A 23,249-nucleotide genomic window follows, 5' to 3' on the forward strand; every position below is an offset into this window, starting at 1 on the left:
TCTAACAGTTAAAAGGTAAGAATTCATGATTTTAAAATATCAGTGAAAATTCTAACATATAGTAAGATAGCCCCTAAAACATGTAAACACCATAGAGCAGATTTATGCAGTTGGATGATGTTTAATAAATTACATTAACTCATAATGTGTTGAGATACTCACATTCACAATTAAAGGGTGTAAGAAATTAATACTGATACGTGGTAATGCGGGACAAGGATGAAGTACATGACATACATTGTGGGATGCTAATTTACAGAAATTACAGATTGCAGAATCGGGGATGACCTCTTCATCTTGCTGGTAAAGAATCGAGGGGAAGATTGGCTGTTCGCCGAAGAAAGAGCAAGAATTTCAGCTTATGGGAAATTTGGTAAAGAGGTATGTTTTGGTTTGACCAAAACAATTATTAGAATAAAACTTCTGTATGTTTTCACATTAATGCAACTCATAACTTAGATTTTGAAGATAATGAAGCCTCTGTCCTGACACCATGATTTAGGAGGCTGCTACTACAATTAAAACTCTCCAGTGCAAATTTAAAATTACTATGAAAAGTCATTTTTTTTCAGCTGGACCCACTTCAAAATTCATAAGAAGAAGAACCCTTAAGGACTTAACTGGCTAGGGAGGAGCTTGTAAGTCCAACAAATTATATTTGTGAGTACTTGAATATAAATACTAGCTATTCCAAGGTCTAACCTAAGAATCTGCGCTAGTATTGCAGAGTTCAGACTCTAAAGCTTTTAAGTGTTTCCCTGCGTATAAATCTAACAAGGACGTAATAGAAATAGGAGTATATTCCAAGGAATATGTAATAAATTAATAAAATACCTTTTCCCGAGGGAGTTATAAACGTTTTGAAGAGCACCTGTGTGGGCCAAGGCTTTTTTCCCTAAGGTTGGTAAAGTGCATCCTATGGGTGAGGTTGCTGGAAAAGAGTCTGCCTAAATAGACATAATTATAATCAGCTGTTCCGGCACCAGCACAGCTACCGGTTGTCTCGGTTCCGACCACAGCCAACAGTTGCAGCGGCTCTAGATGGCAGAAATTCAATGGTCTGTGTGGTCGGAGGCCCTGGAAGTATTTCATTGTCGCAATCAGGCCAGAAAAAGGCCAACTCGAGGAACCGAAGGAAGCAACAGCGCACGTAGATCGGTGGGTTCAGGGTTGGTGGCGGCGCCTGTGGAAACAGGCTCCTCGTCGCCAGTGTTAAGATCAGGAGGCAGGTAAGTTTAGGTAAGTAAACATTATTCCTTAGCCACCAACCCAGTGCTGCACACACATCCCTCGCTAAGACCAGTCGCCTTAGAACCCTCCAACCCTCAAGTTCTTACCCATCACACAGAACCTCAAAAGCAAGGAGGTTCTATGTTCTACAGCCAGCATCTCAAAGGTAAACACAACAAAGTCCTTCTTATAATGGAAGTAAACTTGAAGGAGGTTGAGAGATACTTCAATAATCCCACTAGAGCAGTGAGAAATCCCATTTAAGCAGTTAGAAATATGATGATTATCCAGTATTTCAGGAACAATTTGGCGTACACCTAGAAACACACCAGTTTCTGCTGCTTTGGCTCCTGCTCGACTCAGCCGCAGGGGGCCCTCACGCTGCACTTAAGACTACCTTCTAACCTGTCAAATCACCTCAGTAAACGCCCTGACCCCACCCTGCACTCACCGCTCATTTATTATGGTGGTCCCCTGCTGCCCTTACAACTAAGCTTCCGATGGCGTGGGTCATCACAATCTAGGGACAACTAGGTGGGGTGGGGTGGGGCAGAGTGGTTAGTGTGCCAGGCAGGGAAGAGGGACCGATGAAAGATCAGCAGGACACAAGCGATGTTTAGCCCCTTCTATGAACCCAGCTCTGCTGTAGCAGGTCGAGCACTCATTAAACAGAAAACATCAAGGCTCAAACTCACTACTCAAAAAAGGAAGCATGTTATGTGTGATCATTTCACAAATTAAATAGCATCCAGGCAAATTGCAGCATCTACATACATATTAGGTTTGTAATGTATGCATCTGAACTTAGGTCCTGAGAAATGCATAAGAATTATATTGTAAATGGGAAAACACTTTTACAGTCAGTGATGGCAATTAGTATTTTTTTCATCTAGAAAGTAGGGTTAACAATTATCTCACAATTTTGATGGTGTTTAGAAACACTTTTGTTTGGAGTGTCAAGTTTCTCTCAGACAAATAACCTGCTTTCCATCTTGATAAATGGAAAATAAGGCAGATTGTGGGACAAACCAGTCAACTCACTAATATGGGATTACTTTCTTTGGATCAGTTTAGAGCTTTTAAGTCCAATCGATAAGCATGTTCGTTTGAGATTTTTAGCCCATATGTACAAAGATTCCCATTTGGGATTTCTAAATTGTGAATCATTAGAAATCGTAATTTGGGAATCTCAAAAGGGAGTGTAGTAATATTGCAATTTACTAATTGCTGTTCCTGTGGAGTTGCAATCACAATTAGGAAATGGCAATTTAGGAAATGCTAAACCTTTGGATTTCCTAAATTGCGTTGTCCTAATAGGAAATCACAATTTAGAATACACAAAACATTCCCTATCTATGGGGCTAAGGTCCCCTGCAAATGTAAGTTGTAAATAATGTGGTGTTTATGTAAAGAGCTCTTATGCCCTCGGGTCTAGGGGGTGCTTCAAGGCACTGCAAAAAGTGCATTTTTGTGCCTTTTTCGAATTTACACACGGTTACCATCAAATCTCCATAGATGCTAAGAGGTGGCCAAACTCACATGTATGAACTATTCAACCCTCTTGTTCCTAGTCCTAGGCCCCATTTATGTTGGTTATACTCTGTGTTCGGAAATAATGTTTCCAGATGTCATCCCTCTACATAAATCTAGCTATTCTGAGTTTTTTGTCCCCACTGGGCAATAACACATGGATCAGGAATTACCAGATCCAAAACCACCTGCATTGGCTGCATTGTGCTGACAAATCCGCTCCCATGTGCCACCTGCTATTGTAAAAGGCTTTGGTAGAGGGGTGGGAGAAAAGATAAGGAAGTGGTTTTAGATGGCAGGGGGAAGCTGTGTCAAACAGGGGGCAGGGGGTAAGACAGGGACCTGGCTGGGATTGCATTCAATGTATTATGCAATGTTAGAGGCCTGATTTTCCAGCCAGCAAAATCAGGTTTGGTGTTTCTGCACCAGGAAAGTCTGGGTGCAGGAGTGCTAGGCCAGTTATAATTGGGAGGAATGGTATCCCGCCTAGAATTCCGCTCTGCCCATCGTATAACGGGGCATTTGCATTGACCAAGTGATGACACCCGGGGAGGTAGTAAAATTCAACCTTTGGATCATTTGGATTTATCTCTCTAACAATGGATTAGGATCACACTGAAAATTAAGCTCTACGTTTTGTCAGTTCCAGAAGGTACAAGCAAAAGGGCATGCTGAGAGTCTTAAGAGCATCTATATCTAGCATTAATGGCAAAGACAATTCCTGAGACAAAGACTCTTGATTCTTTTTTTAGTAAATTAGGTGTAATGGAATGAAAACCGAGCGTTGTGTTTCCTTCTTTGCTGTGCTGAGTGACGAGTGTGGGTGCAGAAAAAGAAAGCAGGAGTGAGGGTGAAATATTGTGTATCTTTGTAGAACCTTACTTATTCTGGTGGTGGTAGTTAAAATTGGCCTGATTACCCGAAAAATAGTAAATCTGCACCCATAGAGTTACAGCTACATGTAGGCTCAGATTTACAGCTTTTTGGAATTCAAAACATTCCCATATGTATGACTTGAAAGCTGTACCAGTTAGAGGTTTCCAGAAGTACCGCTGAGAGTGCCATATGATTACTCCCAGGAATCCAATACCCACCAACAGAGTCCTCCAGAGTATAGAAGTAGGCACATGCGCAATAAAGACCTTGTGCAAACACACACTTTCTTTTTTTCTGTACAGAAAACATTTTCGACATGGAGAAAGCTCTTCTGGTGCACCACAACTAAGCATAGGGCCAACCCGTTCACCTACTCACCCTGTAGTAGGAGATAATTCAGCCCTTTGCTGGAGTAAATCTTCGACCATTTTTGTGATGGAAATAAGCAGAGAGGAGATTGGGAATGACCAAAAAAATACATGTTTGTGGGCTGCAAGATCCTATTTGGGGCCATAGGGTAGACCGTTGCTAGAAGACCTCAGCTATGGTGTTTGGAGTTGTTTGCTACTGGTGTCCTGAAGTCTGATCTTCTATGGCTCTGCAAATTGGGCCATAGGAACACCTGTTTCACACTTGACTTGCCGGGAGCGAGGGTGAGCAGTCAAGCAATTGTCAGTGAAGCAGTGTGAGGGACAAGAGCTCAGAAATTAATTGTCATTCAGCAGATATAATCATGTATTGTCCAGCTCAGTGTTTAACGTTTGCATAAAAAAAAGTATGTCAATCACGCAGCATAATGTAATAATGCACATCTCAATTAGGAGAATGAGACATAGGGTTGAAATGTTTGTGATCTTGAGGTGCTACACCCTGTGGTGCTGTGCAATTGCTAACAAAGTTCCCCAGCCTCTGTAATCCATGGTGTCCAATCTGCTATAAGGTGCTGTTCACTAAGTCACCCTCAAGGCAGGTATGTGCCAAACAGTTCATTTCACTTGCAAAGAGTTGCTTCAGTCTGCAGACCTCTCTGCTACTCTGTCTCTCATTCGCTCACAGTTCTCAAGACTCGTGGTTACCTGAGTCATAGTGTGCAGTTTGGGTGGGTGATGGACGGATATGTACAGCAGTTCTGCTCCTGTATCAGTGACTTCTGAGCTGTCAGGTCTTTAGAGGTAGCCTCTCTTAGGACTTGACAACTTTGAGGATTTTCTCTCAGTAGCTCCAATGGCAGCTCTCACTTTGGCAATTATCGCCTCCCTATGTCGGGTGCAGATGAGATGCTGGTACAGTATGTGAGGCCTCTAGGCCAGTCTCACCTCTTCGATGACATTGGCAGTTGCAGCCTTCGGGACAATCAGGGTGAACACCTTGGCATTGACAGAGTGTTGAGAGCAGCACTAGACTCTGTCATTGCAAATGACTGATCACACTGGATACTTAAGACAGCCAGGTTTTAGCCATAGTCTTGATACAGGTTATGATACCAGCTCAGGGAGACTAGTGGTCCCCGTTCACACACAGGCCACCAAATGTATCTTTGTGATTAGGCCCAGTATGTTTACAAATAAAAGATTTAGGAGATTCTCCTGAATATGTACAGGCCAAAGACCCAAAGATATTTGAGATTCACCTACATAGATTTCCAAGAGTATTCAAGGATTTATTTGGGAAATCCTAATAAATCAGAAATGTACTCATATCACAGGCATAGGAAGTTTTTTACTTTTTCATTCAGCCTTTGTTGATCAGGCCATTATTTTTTCATTAATTTTGCCTTAGTTCCTTTGGCTAGTTTGTGAATTTATATAATGTTACGTGCATTCTGCACTTCATGTTTTTCTAGAGATATGTGAACACATTTGCAATAGTAATACCTTTAGTTAGAAAATGATCATACAGTTAAATGTCACCAAATAACAAACCAAATGACAGCTATGTATGTCAGTCTTGTCAATTCTAAAACAAATATGCACTGACATTTTGAAAATGTCCTAAACGTTTCTCTCTTGGTTTTCCACAATTTAAAGTATCTCTGCACATTTACCAGTGGCCATTTGAATACTTTTATTTTATGATATGAAATGTTTTTACCTAACCTTGCCAGATTAAATGTTGTGAAGAGTGGTAGTGATGACGCAGAAAAAGAAGGACTAACAAATATTCATATATCATGTAACCAAAATCGTATAAGGTAGTGTGATTTTAGCAAAGAAAAATAATATATGTGGGAAATTGTGCCCACGGGGTAGTTCGCCATTATTATAAACAGGCTTAATTAATCATGAAGAATTGACAAATGTAGTAATCCGTCATAATTGCAAATGTATTCCATGATTTTCTTGTTAAAACTGTTATATGCTTAGCTTAAATTTAGCAGAGGCTTTGGCCTAGTTGCCTGGTCCCAAATTTTAACTGCGTGTTTTTTTCTTGCATTAACAAAGACATTATTTTATTTTAAGGCTGTATTTTTCCAGTAGAGATGACTAATACACTTATCTCAAGGTTTTGTGCTAGGCTGGTTTCATCCTCTTTGATGCAAGGTCAGCTCCTGCAGGTGCAGACAATAAAGGCACTAAGATAAAATTAATTGGCAAACTTTGTTGCAACTTGTGTTCCAAGGCTACAAGGACAATGTATGTAAAAATGAGTACTAGGAGAAAGATACAATTCATTGGTCAAATTGAAGCCACCCTATGAACCCTCCAATGGAAGACCCGGAAGAATTTGGAATGTACTTAAACCCACCGGACAAAGAGAAGTCAGCCATTTTCTTTGATGCCATTTTGAAGCCTGATTCAAGAAGCCATCTTGAACGACCCTCCGATGCCTTTTCTCTGTCGCAGAGAAAGAAACTTTAAAGAATTCTCACCCTAGAGACTTTAACTTTAACTTTACCCCGTCTTGCCCATGCAGTAACTTTTACCCCATCCTCCTTGCTGCCGCAAGGAAACTTGCCCTTAACTTTGCCCCCCCCCCTTGAAATCTGCCCCATGCTGGTCGAACTGATACCTGAAGGAAGAAGACTTTTCTTGAATGCTGATTGTATTTGGTAAATATGAAAGGATAATTGTATTATGCATTGTGTTTTCCTTCCTAGGTACCAACTGCTATTTTGATAGGGCCCAAGCTAGAAGTTTTCTAAATTTGTGTTGACTAAATTTGTTTTGCATGAAGCCCCACATGCCAATGTTAATTAGAGGTTAGTTGAGATATTCACTTGATGCACCATGTTGAATTGAAATCTTGTTATGCTGACCGATGTATGCAATTAGTCAAATTCAGTTACTTATATTAGTGATTTGCATTGCTATAACCGAGTGCATTATAATCCAGATTTTGCATAGATTGCGTTTCTTCCGCCGCTATGGACAGCTAGTAATGTTCGTATACATATATAATTTGATTTTGAGACTCACATACATTGTGTTAGCTTTGTTAATATAGGGAAATAAATTCATTAACTTCTAAGAAACTGGTGTGGTTATTCATGACTGAAATGTCATGGTGCGTCAAAATACTGATTGTTATTGATTTCTAATGTGTCGCTTGGTCTATTGATTAAGTATTGGATATTGATTACAATGGTTATTGATTATTGATTTGAGTGATCCGACTATTCTTTGATGAGGAGAGCCCAACTCGGTTAAAAGGTTCACCGATCTCCAGCGTGTCCAAGTACAAGTAATTTATAAGGGCTGGACGCGCTATCAGTAGTCAATATACTAGCAGTAGTTCACAGCCATATTTAGTGTCCTGCTTATTTTAATAATAATAATGAATTAGGGGACATATCTCATTTAAATATAAACTTCAGAATGTTTGGGAGTGAGGTAGTTATTACTTTCTTGTTCTCAATATTTAATACAAAACAATAACTCTGGTTGTAATATATCAATTAGTCAGAGTAAATTGTTCCTCACATAAGAAAAGAATACCGGCCTTGAATTCTGATTCACAACCTGCATCTTTTTCTTTTGCTTTCCTTATTAGGCTTTGAAGTTAGATATAGTATGGGTTTTGTTCATACGTGCCTTTATAGTGCTGCACAACTAATTTCAATACAACTCTGTGGAACTAAGGAACATTCTAGATCATTGTAGGTTAGAATTCCTTGGTAATTAATGATAATAGCTCTATGCATTTAATTCACAGCAAGATCATTGACATTGTAAACATTGTAGAATAATGCATTGCAGTGCACTAGCAATGTGAGAACAGAAGAAAGAGAACATACATGCTACCAACTGGACTTTATCTGTTAGAGTTCATAAAGGTGGCCACTAGGAATTGGAATCTTATTTGGTCAACAGTGAATTGTTTTGGAAAGCTTTTACCTTCAGGGTGCTGGAATACTGAATGGTGAATTCTTTAAAGAATGGCATAGATCTAATAAAAAAATACGTGGGACACAAGGAATAAAATCCCCACAACCACGTATATTGCGCTTTAAAATCTACTCTTTAATATCTGAGCAGTCAACAATATTACTTTTTTTAATCATATATTAGAAACGCAAAGCATGAATTCCCAATTGATATTGCCCAGTAGACTGGTGAATTTTCATTGCTATTGTTTGACTAACTTGGAATAGGCTTTTTATCAGAGACAGCCGTCTGTTCTCAAATATACATCTTCTTTCCATCTTCATTCTGAATGTTGCCTCCCAAGTACACCAAACCTTTGGTACTTTGAATTCAAAGCATAAAAACCTCTTCAAAATAATCACCTAACAAATTATCCCCTCGCACAACAAAATCAAGAATGCAGTTTACAAAATAGTTGTTGTTTTCTTTTGACATATGTTCCAAACTAGGCACACATTTAAAATATTTAAATTGGATCAAACTGGTTTCTGACACTATGTTCTGAGCACTGCACTGCAGTGCCAAACATGTTTCTGGATGAAGGAAAGAAATACAGGTAAAACAATCATTTATTTTCTTCAAATGTGTTGTACTAAAATTTATTTTATGGGAATTTTTAAGTTAATGTATTTCGTATTAGAACAGCTTAAGAAATAAAGCCATGGCATATTTAGTTAAATAGTTGACCTAAAACAATCAACATCTACTGCCCTGTAGAGATTTGCAAGGCTCCTTCTAGCATATCTACTGTATTTATTTTTTTGCAATACATTGGTCTCTTGCAGTGCTTAGTTTGTGCTTGTTGTTTCCGGTGCGGAGCACCGGCACTTATTTTTCTGCCTCAAGCATTTACTGCGAGCAAAAGACTCATATAGGAAAGGCTCAGGAAGAGAAAAACAAAAAAGCGTCACAATGGGAGAACGCAGAAAGCTGCAAGAGTGAGCTGAAGGGGCAGGGAGTGGCTTTAAATGAATTGAAGAGGCCCGAGATGGCTTCAGGATTACCCTACCTCAGTATACCATGTTCGCAAATTTAATTGCAGCAGGCGCGTGTTTAAGAGGAGGGTTTGGGCACCAGCACGTTTTATGTACAAAGTAAGCACTGGGCTCTTGATTCAGATACCCATGGTCGATTCCCAAAATATCAATAGTTCTACCAAGTCAGTTACAAAACACACCGATAATGAAACTAGAAACGTAATTGTTGAAGTAGCTATGGCAGCAATGCGTCAAATAAAAAGACACGAGTGGGCTAATGAACCTGGATTGAGGATTTACATTTAATTGGAATCTCCAATTCAGATTAATTTTTTAATACTCATAATTATCACACATGATGTATGAGATATAGATGTTTTTGGGGCTGAAACTTCATCCTCACCATCTAAGTAAACTGCAAAATGTCCAGATAATAAAAGAAATAACCCTGCTATATTAGTCTTTCTTATGACCTGAATTAAATCTTTCAACAAGTAAATCACATAAATGCTATAGTAAAGTAAATCGGTGCAAATTTGGCGGTGAAAAAGGGGTGCTTGGTGAAGTCATTGGAAATTATTTTTCTTTAAAGAGCTTTCTTGAGATCCCCTGTTTGTGTGTTCATCTAGAACAAAGTGGAATCTCGACATCATAAAGACAAGCTAAAGCGATTCTATTTGATAGAATTACAGGGGCAGAAATCACAGAAATGAGCTCCTAGGGCATTGTCACACTGGCGTCACTTACCAGACATAGAGCCCCCTGTAAATAGTGGCGGAGTGAGAAGGCAGACAGCCAGCTTCTCTTAGAAGGCACTCTAAATACGAGAGGGATAATGAGTGCGAGCTTTTATGAGCCTGCCTGCTAATACTAAACCTCCCTGTGTGCACAATTACAAAGTACTGACGTTTGGAGTCATAGGCCAATCAAAGGTTTCAATCCCTAGGTCAAATATTGGAAAACATACACAAATGTCCAGAAATTGTTAATGAGGACCATAACTGAGCCCCAGCAGATAAACATTCTCTGGAACATAAAATAACTGTAGCCCATTTATTAACTTCAACCAGTTCCATGCCACTGAGAAAGAATTGACAATATAAACTTTTTAACATGCAATTTGGCTCCGTCCTCTCCACCCATAATAACAGATGTGTAAAAACAAAGATTTTCTGGATTCCACAGAAATGTCATATGGGATCCAAGTACTGAAACCAGATTAACCCTTCCCCATAAAATGTGCCAGGTGAATTTCAATATCTTTAATACACATATACATATTGAACTCTGGGCAAATAGAATACATAAAATAATAGCAGATCTAGTTGAAAGAAATCCAATGGGATTTGTTAAGGGAGGTCTGTTAGCACCATTACAAGACAAATTAGAGGTATGCTTTACTTCATCAATTCCTAACTATTACATCTTATCTTATTTGGTTTGGATGTGAAAAGGCATTTGATAAGGTAGGTTGATTGCATTAGTTTGAAACACTACACAAGATGAACTTTGGTTACTTGCACACTGGCATTGTTAAATCGGTGTGTAATTGCTCTAAAGATTGCATTAGCACAAATGGTTTATTTTCTGGAATGGCCAACCTAAACAAAATAATCACGCACGGTTATCTTTTCTCTATGTATACTTTGCACCTACAAATCTTTAACTATTATTATCAGACCAATGCTTTACGTCTCGAAGAAAACTAGATTAGAATGAGTATAATTATCTAATATTCACAGGCAACAGTTTACCAGCATTAACATTACCATAAAAAATCCATTCCAGGATGACTTCATTTACTAAACATATTTACATATTTTTCATGTTACAACATTGTGTGGAACAAATCTATCCTAATGCCAATCCCAATGATGGTAAATACAACAGATTATTACATATGGCTGATAAATAGGAAACCAAAACGTTGCATATTCTGGGACAGGAATAACAGAGATGGTGGAGTCCACAATGAAAATAAACCCAAAACCATGTGTAAAACATTTTATTTCCGATATTGAGCGCTGGCATAAACTTAATCTGGAATTGTGTACTCTTAGATATTGGGTCTCTAGTTGGCAGAGGCACTCTCCAAGTAGGGACCACAATACTAGTCAGGGTAGGTCACAGCACAACCTAAATTATCCTGTGCTCACCCTCTGGTAGCTTGACACAGAGCAGGCAGGCTTAACTTAGAAGGCAAAGTGTAAAGTATTTGTGCAATACCTCATACAGTAACACAATGAAAACATGACAAAAAGACTCCAAGCCCATTTAGAAGAATAGAGTATAATAATCTGAGTAAAACAAGACCAATACAACAAAAATCAAATTTTTAAAGATCAAATCCACAATAGTGCTTAGAAGTCACTAGCGGTCAACCGGTTACTTGAGGTCTCGAGGGACTAATGCAAATCCCAAGCTCAGGCCTGCCAAGATAGAGGGTAAACCAGCTTCAGAACCCACACAGAGTCAGCTGAAACAGCACCTTGGATGGAGCAAAGCATCAAAGTTGAGGGCACGATGCGTCGGTATTCTTCCACGCAGTCAAGTCCCTGTGTCGGCGGCAAACGCCGTTGAAGTGAATTGGATGTGTCACAGTCGAGCCGTGTGGAGTGTCGTCATCAGGCAGCACAAGGTGTGAATCTGCTGTCGTTGAACAGCCTCTGCATCGGCGTTGAAGGAGCGATGCAATGGGATTTCTCCCTCACTGGAGGTGATGCAACGGTTTTTGCAGGAATCAGGGGCCAGATGTACCAAAGGATTTTACCCATTCTGTGTCTATGGGAAAAAGCTTTCGTACATATGGCCCCAGCTGTGGAACCCATTCCTGAGGCCCACAGCTTGGAGGGGGCACCTCAGGCAAGGGTGAGACTCACAGAAAGCAGAGTCTTGCAGCACCAGCAGAGTTGCAGGCAGTCTTTGATGTCCCTGGGACTGCAGGATAACAGGGGGCAAGCCAACAAGGCTATGGAGATCACTCTTGGAGGGAATCCAAAGTCCTTTATTCCCAATTCTGTTTTATCAGAGGAGCAGGCTTCAAGGTAATGAAAAATGACTTTGGGAGTTTTTTAATACCAGGACATGTAAAACTTAAAAGTACATGTCCTGCCTTCTACTTACATGTCACCCTGCCCTGCGGTGCCTACCTTAGGGGATGGCATATATAATAAAAGGGGTGTTTAAGGCTTGACAAGGGGTTTTAAATGCCAAATCAAGGTGGCAGTAAACTGCACTCACAGTCCTTACAATGGCAGGCCTGAGACGGGATTAAGGGGCTACTTATGTGGGTGGCACAGGCAGTTCTGCAGGCCCACTTGTAGCATTTAAGTTACAGGCCCTAGACACATGTAGTGCACTTTAGGGACTTAAAAGTAAAATAAATATGCTAATTGGGTAGCAGCCAATATTACCATGTTTAGGGGAGAGAGCACAAGCACTTTAGCACTGGTCAGTAGTACTAAAGTGCACAGAGTCTTAAAACCAGCAAACACAAGATCAGAAAAATGGAGGGAGGGAGGCAGGCAAAAAGTTGGGGGGAAGACAACCCTAAGTCAGCCAGTTCTAACATGTACCAAAATCAACACTGTCAAAATTGATATTCAACTGTAAGCAGGTTTGCCTTTCAAAATGTGTGTCCATCTGTTAAAAGCTATCTTTACATGCGGACTGGAAAACATAATTATAATCCTGCTCTGGAACCTGAATAAATATTAATTAATCCTTTTTTATTATATTGGCAAAATAAAAATTCTGTTCACAAAAGGTGGTATTGTTTCCCTAATTTAATAGTATCCCATCATGCTTTAACATACTTTCAAATGTATCACTGGTTCAAGCCTTCTTTTTTATAGAGTCCAAAATGAATAGAGATAAAAAGATAGCTATTGAAGTTGGACTATTTACAATGTTCCGCTTTTGGGCTATAATAAGGTCTCACATTTTTCACATAGTCCACATGAGCTTCATCTGAATTACTGATAGATATCATGAGCAACAACTAGGGATTGATTGCTTCTCTGAACACGAGGATCCTATCTGGGTCAACCGTAATATTTCCCTACAAAATATACCTCTTTTCAGGGAATTGCCTTATTTTCAAACCTGAATGCTATCTACGGTCTACCTCACAGAGAATTGTTGAACTACCTACAAAAATAATATCCACAAATGTTTGGGAAGCAATTAGCACCTACAGAAAAACAATGACAATGAAAATCTAAAGGCACAGGCAGTAAACACAAATGCCATTTCCAAATTAATCCTAAATTAAAAAATTAATAAGCTTTTGATTAAAGACAACGTTCATTTGCTCCTTGAAAATAAAGATGATTGGGGTATTGACATAGATTGTGATATCTCAGAAAAAAACACTGATCCAAATATTTTTAGTAATTTGAATTTACAGATTGTAATAAATTAGGTTAGTGGTTCAGTGGGGTGAAACCCTACTAAAACAGCAAACACAATTCTTGTCAGGGTGAGGCACAAGCAAACCCCAAATTAATCTGTGCTCCACAGTCTGGGAGCTTGGCACAGATCAGTCAGGCTTAACGTGGAGGCAGTGTGTAAAGTATTTATGCAGAACTTCAAACTGTGATAAAGTGAAAACACAACAAAAGAAAAATATCACACCCATTCCAATTTAGAACCCTATAGCAAAATTTAATGAATAATTTCACACAAAAATGACAAAAGTCCAGGGGTTGTACATTTTTAAAGATTTAAATGAAAATAGCTCCAAAAAGCCCAAAGCTGCCACTCGCAGCTATCTGGTCATGGAAGACTGAGAGAAAGTCACAAGTTCAGGCCAACTGCAATGAGGCAGGGGTCGGATACAGGACTAGGTTAGTCACGCTGAAAAGTTATGTTCTCAGCTCAGCGCGAAGAGTCCCTTTCCCAGTTGAGGGGGTCTCAAGAAGCAGGGCACCACTTGGGGGTCTAGTGCTGACTCCTGGATTTGGTACTGGTTCTGGTGATTGTGAGCCTGCCATGTCCCTCTGGCTCTGGATAGAAGGCCACCAGACTAGCCGTTGGAGTCACTCTGGGAGTCCTGGGCTCAGATGCCAGTTAAATTCCTCTGGCTCAGGCAGGAGGGCAGCAGGACAGCAGTCCAGCAAGGCAGGAGTCTAGTAGGGCAGCTGTCCAGCAGATTGGATGTCCTCCAGCATCACAGCAGTTATTTTTCCTGGCAGAGACTCCACAGGTAGAGTTGATCTCTGAGGTCCAAAATGTATGCCAGGTGCCTCCTTTGAAGTGGGAGAAGCTTCTAAAGGTTTTCCTTGGAAGTGTGCAGGTTTCTAGCTTGCCATGACTCCAGACTAACTATAGGGGATATGCAACCTTTTGTGTGGAGGCATAAAACAGTCTATTCAGGTATAGGTAGGGCTGAATACAGATTCACCCTCCCATCCTGCCAGTGATGGCCCATCCAGGCACACCTAAGCCCTCTATTGTGTGTGACTGTCTAAGAGGAATACACAAAGCAAAACTGACAGTTACATCCAGTCATGTGACCCAGTGACGGACTTCAGGCACTAAATGGCAAGGCAGGAAAATGCCAACTTTCTAAATGTGGCATTTTTAAAACTGTATTTACAAATCTGACTTTATCATAAGGGGAGGAGTTACCATTATGATTCCAAAGACATGAAATATGAACTGTTTACCTGTTCCCACTTGGACATTACAGCTTCATAGATGTAATATGGTAACTCAAATGTTATCCTATGGGAGAGGTAGGCATTGCAGTAGTGACAAACACATTTACGAGTTTTTTTACTACCAAGACATGTAAAACTAAAAAGTGCATGTCCAGCTTTTTAAAGACATTGTGCCCTGCCCTCTGGACTGTGCAGGACCTACCCCAGAGGTGACACATATATTAAAAAGGAAGGTTTGGGCCTTTCAAAATGTTTAGTTTGTCGAGGTGGCAATTTAAAGCTGCAAACACAGGCTTCAATGGCAGGCCTCAGCATTTGTAAAGGGTACTCAAATGGGTGGCACAATAAGGGCTGCAGGACCACTAGTAACATTTAATGTGCAGGCTCTGGGTACATGTAGTACCTCTTTACTAGGGTCTAATATGTATGTATAAATGAATGAATGAATGAAGAGGGATTTGTTGTACGAACAGCTACTCAAAAGTATGTTCTGGCACTATACGGAGTGCAAGGAAAAGTAAAAAGAAAAGTGATAAAAAGTTAATCAATGAAAAGCCACGTCTTGAGTTTTTTTCTAAAATGCCCCTCATCCTCCATTTGACAAAGTTCTAAGGGGAGGTTGTTTCAGGTCAAAGGTCCTAGGATGTTACAGGGCCACCATTTAGCTTTACAAAGATGAACCCTTGGCAATGAAAGTAAATTAAATATGCCAATTGAAGATAAGTCAATGTTACCATGTTTCAAGGAGTGAGCACAGGCACTTTAGCACTGGTTAGTAGTGGTAAAATGCATAGTCCTAAAGCCAGCATAAGCGAAATCAGCAAAAAATGGAGGAGGAAGGCAAAAGTTTGGGGGAAGACCACACTAAGGTTGACAGGTCTAACGCAGATGATAACAATACAACCAACATACTGCAAAAATGATATAAGACTCTTCATACAGTTGGAATATATGGATTACTAAAAGAGATATTTGATGGAAATATTATTTTTCATGTGTTCCTTAGTTGCCCAAAATGTTTAGAATGGAAAAAAAGATGCTGTAAGCATAAACATGTAAACGTATTATTCAAATACATCTTTGCAAAATACATTGAATATTGTCACATCAGTGGGCAAAAGGGCTACATGGCTTTTACAGTCATTTGAGACGACTAAATAGTTTAGCTACATAACTAGAAGTCTAGGAAACCACAAAATACTACCCTTTCTACTCTGGAATTAAACATTCAGTTTTGTAATCTCAGTGGGAACAATTTCTGGCACTATTAAACGTATTAAATCTACCGATTTAACTCTTGCAAATTTGGCCCCAGTACATATTTACCAAAGCTCCGCATGATAATCAAATGATCTATTGCAACAAAAAGATAAGACTATTATCTCATTTGATTTAACATGTTGAGTTCTGGCATGGCTAGTTGAATCGTACAGTGGCTCAGTTGGGTAGAACACTTTGGGTCTTATTCACAAATATAAGTTTGGTTATAAACATAAGTTTATGTCAGTATGTACCTTTGTTATGTGTGCATGAATTTACAATTGTTTTTCTGGTAGACAGGGCATTTACTAAATTCTAAAAAAACAGTGGGGTGTGGAGGCCAAATGCCGTGGTTTGCTTGAAAGTTTGAGACTGTCCACAAACCTTTACGTTTGTGGGCATTCCCAAACTTCCCTTTGACCTCTTGCCATTCTAGAAATGGTTCGCAATCTGTACCAGCCAAGTGTAGAGAATGGGGGCCATATGTACGAACACTTTTTCCCATAGACACAGCATGGGTAAAAACCTTTGCTACATCTGGCCCTGGATCACCATCAGATTTCTGGGAATGCAAGAGAAAATGCATTTTCACAGGAGGCTTATTTCCACACTTACATATTTCTCCACTGCAGAGAGCTCCACACAAGGGGAATAGGAGCCTTCACAAAAAGACACTTGATGTTAACCATTCCCCCTCCTGGTTTGCTGCTACTGTAATTTGTTGTATGAAAGAATATTCTATGTGGTGAATTATCGTCTAATATAAGTATTGTGTCATGCATATGGCTTACTAAAATATTGTCCTATTGGATGTAGATTTCTATTATTCTATTATTAATTCCATAATTTTAATCGATTTTTATAGCACAATATTTATGCCAGGCAATATTCTGATGGCAATATTTTGGTAGCGTAGTACTGTAACTATTAATACCTCCAAAGGGCTGGAGTTTACAGGGGACTGCTAGTAAAACCTTTTAGGTTCCACAGAGAATGTAGATTTTCCTAGTCCCATGACAGAAAGTCTTAATTTTATTAAAGACACGGAGGCGAGTATTATGCATTTCTTTTCTTACTTTAATAAATAGCAGCAGTCAAGAAATATACTACAATTCCCAGAAGGCAAAGGAACAACAGCCAATGGGAATAAAAACTTAGTCAGAATAGTGTACACCAATCACATGTATACAAGGGCATTATGGCCTCGATATGAGTAAAGTATTTCATGATGATGATGTGTGTATGTATAGTGTATTTCAATAGCAAGCACCAAGCCAAAAGGCATCAGAGAAGTATGCAGGGTCAAAGACCTGGCATAAAGTGAACAAGCAATTCGATATAGGTGGCTGGATTGTTAACGGTGAATGCATTGTGATATAGTGTTCTTTCCAGATGTGAATCTTTTTTTCTGAATTGGAGTAGAGTCCTGATTGATACTGGGAAGTTGTTCTATATGTGGAAAAGGTCCACTATGTTTTTTGCCCAATTTTTCCCCTTCTTAGGCTGCAGTCTGAACGTGTCTTGGCTGTGGGTGTGCCTAGAAGATGCATGTGGGTGCTGGATGTGATGGGTTTGTGAATGATGTAACTGGTTTTGAAGATGGTGCGAGCCAGCACTGGAAGCCAACAGAGTTTCTTCTTGATGGAGATGATGAGATCATATTTCTTCAATCCCTGGATGAGACATGCTGGGTAGATAGGATGCTCAAAGGGGGTGCAATTATGGAGCCTTTGAGGTCATGGAGCAGGATGTTCTAAATATGACTTCCCTGGTAATTCCTCATTCCCCCCCCCCCAGTTCTACTGGACATGTAACCTGATCCGAGGAGGTACAATCTCTGGAAAGAAACAAGGGGTCCGTAGGCCTTGTACTTTGGATGAGATAAGTAACAGTGCCCAGTAACAGTAGTTATTCGCCACAGAGTGAAAGAGGCACACATAATGAAGCTCTAAGTTGGTAAACCATATTGAGCTTTTTCATTCTTTGTTAAATAAAAAGTATATTATATAGACTAATAATCATAAGGTTAAACCAGGACTTTTGTTTTCACGGAGTATATAGGGCATATTTAACTTATTCCTACTTTGATCCTCATTATGAATGCCTTACTCATTCCGATGGGGTCTATAACAGCACTTATTGGCCCCTTCAGAATTATTAGATCCATGGGCGCAAATAAATATCTGGTGAAATAACCCACAAATAAACACGGGCATGCCTTGTAATTGCTTTTTTCATACCTGTGGATCACTGAGTTGCAACATGAAGGCGGAAAGCTTTTGTCTGTGATAAAATATAAACAATGGAGGAAGTATTTTTGCATTTTTCCTAAAATCAGTTGCATAAAAAGTGGATTCAATTAAGAAATTGTAGGAGCATACTATAACAACAATATGTCAATAATCTTTTCTCTAGGGAAAATGCATTCCAATGTGATCCTAGCTTTCGGTGAGTAGACAATTAGCTTGTCGAAGATCAGACAGTGAATCGCTCTCCTCACTTATGCTGCCTAAATAACTTGAGTATGTGAGCTGCTCAGCTAAAAACTGGTGCTATTTATAAATCGTTTTAAATTGCTCTGCAGTGGATTGTTCTAGTTCCTCCATACTCATCAGGAGGCTTCTTCCCAGTGAGCTGTGACATATGTAAAGCACAGAAAAAAACGAATAGCAATTATAATAGCAACAGAAATTGTAGGCACTGGACATATTAAAACAAATATGCACCTCATGTCTTTATATATTGGAATGATGCGTCTGATGCAAATACAAATCATTCAGTCCATCAAATTTTGTTTTGTGTCGGTATTATTAACAGCCCATTTTTTGAGATTGTTGCAGGAGTTTGACAATCAGCGAAAGTAAGAAGCGAAGGTATGCAAACGCATGATTCACCATGCAATATCTCAATCCAATTGCATGTTCTTTGTCGTGGTAGAAACTTGAAATGTCATTGTTGGGGATGTGAATTCAAAACCTTTTGTATATTCTTCCTGAAAAAAGATGATAGCGGCAGTTTTATTGACGGCTAAACTAGGTAATTTCACCGTGGATTTCCGTTAACACTGAAGGGCCCATTCGGAGACTGCTGGTAACTCGAAGAGGTGAAGGGTCCGAAGTTACCGGTTCGGCAGCTATAATGGGTGCTGGGTCCAGAATTGGTAATAAAACGGTGGGCCTGGAATTACTAAACCCATTAGCCTCCTCCCGATTCCGGCTTCTTTACCACTCATATTTTCATCTTACTTTCTTCAGGACGTAATGGACTACCACATCCGGTAAATGCTACTCTGGTCAGGGTCAGCTGTGTAATCCAGGACTGCAGGGCTGTTTTCAGAGGATGGAGAGAATAAAATAATGGAATTTAAACATATCTGTGCATTAAGACAATATCTCATCAAATATGCATTTCAACAACTGTGTTTGTTTTTCTAGGCATAACAATTGTAACATCAATAAATATAACATTTACATAATAATCACAATCTCAGAACAAAAAATAACATGACTTCTAAAAGGCAATAAGCAGCGCTTGCTCAGATTAGTAACTGAGATATATAGTGATAACTTGTCATGTAACATTTGCACTGTAGTAATACATGGTTGAACGTATATTTATGAGTACTCTTGCCTGTAGTAGTGATGACGCAGAAAAAGAAGGTCCGACATATATTCATGCACACCGCGTGATCAATACACGTAATATAGAGCGATGTTAGTAAAAGAAATAATGAACGAGGGAAATTGTGCCCTCGGGGTAGTTCGCCATCATTATAAACGAGCTTTATTAATCATGAAGTATTAAAAATGTAGTAATCCGTCATAATCGCAATTGTATGCCATGATTTCTTGTTTGAAAACTGTTTTGCTTAGCTTAAATTTAGTACAGGCTTTGGCCTAGTTGCTTGGTTTCAAATTCTAACTGCCTGATTTTTTCCCTTGAACTAATGAAACATATATTCTTGCTTGAAGTTGTATTTTTTCCAGTAGAAACTGGCTGGTACACTTATCTCCAAGGTTTCGTGCTAGGCCGGTTACATCCCCTTTGATACAAGGTCAGTCTCTGCAGGTGCGGACAATGAAGGTACAGATAGTAAAATAATTGGCAAACCATGATACAATTTGTGTTCCAAGGCTCCAAGGACAGTGTATGCATAAATGGGTGCTAGTAAAAGACAATTTTTGATTGGACAATTTGAAGCCAACCTATGAACTCTCCAATGGAAGACCCTGCAGAATTTGGAATGTTTCTTACTTAAACCCACCGAACAAAGAGAAGTCAGCCATTTTCCTCGATGCCAGTTTGAAGCCTGATGCCAGACTCCATTTTGGACGACACCCTGATGCCCTTTTCTCTATCTGAGAGAAAGAGACTTTAAGAATTCTCACCCTAGAGACTTTAAGTTTGATTTGCCCCCGTCTTGCCCATGCAGTAACTTTGCCCCATTCTCCTTGCCGTTGCAAGGAAGCTTGCCCTCAACTTTGCCCCCTTTGAAATTTGCCCCATGCTGATCAACCGGTACCTGAAGGACGAAGACTTTTCTTGAATGCTGATTGTATTTGGTAAATATGAAAGGATAAATGTATTATGCATTGTGTTTTTCTTTTAGGTACCAACTGCTATTTTGATAGGGTCCTAGCTAGAGGTTTTCCAAATTTGTGTTGACTAAATTCGTTTTGCATGAAGTCCCACATGCCAATGCTAATTAGAGGTTAGTCGAGGTTTTCAGTCAATGTATCATGAAGAATTGAAATCTTGTTATGCTGACCGAATGTATGCAATTAGTCAAACACAGTTAGTCAAATTGGTGATTTGCATTGCTATAACAGAGTGTATCATCATTCAGATTTTACGTAGATTGCGTTTCTTCCGCCGTTATGGACAGCTAGTAATGTTCATATACATATATCAATTGGTCTTGAGACATATATATATCGTGCTAGCTTTGTTAGTATAGGGAAAAAAATTCACTAACTTTTAATAAACTGGTGTGGTTATTCATGACTGAAAGGTCATGGTGCACCGAAATACCAACTGTTATTGATTTCTGATGTGTTATATTGATCTATTAATTGAGTATTGATTACCGATTACAACAGTTATTGATTATTGATCTGAGTGACTCGACTATTGAGGATGAGGAGAGCCCGACTCGGTTAAAAGATTCACCGACCTCCAACGTGTCCAGGTACAGGTAATTTATAAGGGCTGGACGCGTTATCAGTAGATGGTAGCAGAGATTGATGGTTTAGCCCTTTGGGACCCCATCCGAACAATAGACAGAGTCAGGTTAGAATTTTCTTTGATAAAACAAGTTGGAGAGATGATGATGCCCTAAGTCCCCAATGACTTTCCTGGGATCTCGGAGCTTGCGAATGAGGAACATGGAGGTATGAGAATGGTCTCAGCATTTCTAGTGACGGTATGAGTGAAGTTAGGGTTTCGCGCTTGCACAGCTTATCGCCGCAGATTAATTGAGAAGTTTGTGAGGATTTAAGGAGTTAAAAGATATTAGAGGAGTGTTCCTCCAAAGGTGTGAGAGTAGGGAAGTTGTCGAACTTCACGTGTGTGTAGCGATTTGAGCAGAAAAATTGTCCACGTGGTTGTTGATGTTGAGACGGTCCCTGCGAGGTCAAGAGACTCCGGAGTATGTTGAAAAGTGTATGTGACACTTGTTTGATGTTGTGATCTGGTCGGTTTAATAGGTTGATCGGGCGTGGTCAACAAGTCGGTATGAATGTTGCAGAGTAAAAGAAAATTTCGACTTTGAGATTTGACGAATTCTAAAGTGCACTAGAATAGTTCATTGATCAGTTGAGAGTAAAGTTTGCGGGTCAAATTTTGCTTGCGAAAGTGGGAAACCGAGAAAGATGGAATAACTGCCGAGGCTAGTGAAAAATCCCTAAGGTTTCTGAAGTGATTGCAGTACCTTTCCTGTAGTAAACCGACAGATCTGTTTTATTCTTTTGGTAAAGTGCTTGCGTTATATTGCAGAAATTAGTTTATGAGTGAAGCCGAATGAAAAGAGGACAAGCCGCGGTGTGAGTGTGACGTCACTAGGAGCCGTGCTGGGATAGGTCGGTTGGTGAGAAGGGTCGCGCACGGATTGGACGCAGTCCGTGAAGTGCAATGGGAAGGGGAAAGGCAAGCGAAGAGTATTCCGGGAATTAAAGTCACTTATTGATTACATATTTTAGAAAAACAAAAGACGGAAAGATGACATTTTTCAAAGCATTTAAGAGTGCCATGAGGGGAGATGTTTATATTAAAGCAAATGTAGGAGAAGAAACACCGCCTGAGGGTACACCAGCTTACATCGTCATTGAAGAAAAGGGTGTAGCGCCATGTCTATGGTTAAAACAATGGTGTAAATTACCAGAGAAACATGGAAGTGTAGCGTTCCCTATCCACGGGTCGTTTAATTTAAGGGTTTTAGAAAATCTGAGATTTGCACTATATGACATGAAAGTACCCCCAAGGCCAGCACAGTTTGAGGCATTAGCAATTTGGGAGCTAATAGCTAGAAACCAACAACAAAAGAAATTTGAGACAAGAATAAGAAAAGTAGAAATGACACTAGCGGATGCTAGATGGGACAGCACACAAAAGGTTTGGAGATCAGACGTATTGCAGGGAATTAAATTGTTTCCAGCGATTGCCGAGGAAGCGGAGACGGAAGGAAGGAAAGCCACCTGTAAGACAAACAGGAGTCAGTCCAGAGAGGGAGAGGGCAATAGAAATTCGAAAAGGGGAGACGAGTCAGATGATGAGGAGTTCATTATACAATTGCTGAATGATCGCCCACCACCATACGTGGAAAGCGAAAAAGGCTCAAGTATTAGTACTGCCCCTCCAGAACCAATACAGGGTAATGTAACACCAAATTTGAGAATATCTCAAAGGCCGAGCAGCTCTGACATGCCTTTCTCACCACGAATACCACGGATTCAGAGAATGTACCCAGACATGCCAACATTGAAACCTGCTGATAACTATCAGCCACAGGTTCAAAGGCACTGTTGCGATGAGCATAATGTGGGAATGACTTCCGATTCAATGGCGCAGGGAGGACAAAACTATCTGAGACCGACATTGATTCAAGCTGAATCAACACAGTTCTCGATGCCCCAAAAGCAAACGCAAGAAGCGCGAGTAGTAGAAAGCCAGTTAGGTATGCCAGCAATGATGAACCACAATGTGGGGATTAACATGCCACAGAATTCGGGGAACAGACAGAATCCAGATGCAATATCTCTACCTATCACTGTAGGTCCACCAGTACCACTGTACATACAGGCAAATTCAAGCACCAGCGACCAAGGGTTAATGATGCAGAATGGGACAGGGAG

General features: G+C 39.9%; 1 protein-coding gene across 1 annotated transcript in view; it reads left to right on the top strand.

The window, feature by feature from the left end:
* GPC3 (glypican 3) overlaps window positions 1-23,249 on the top strand; it is a 3,152,357-nt gene that overhangs the window by 1,079,947 nt on the left and 2,049,161 nt on the right. The window lies entirely within an intron of this gene.

This window comes from Pleurodeles waltl, chromosome 2_1 (genome assembly GCF_031143425.1).
Source record: "Pleurodeles waltl isolate 20211129_DDA chromosome 2_1, aPleWal1.hap1.20221129, whole genome shotgun sequence".
Lineage (NCBI taxonomy): Eukaryota > Metazoa > Chordata > Amphibia > Caudata > Salamandridae > Pleurodeles > Pleurodeles waltl.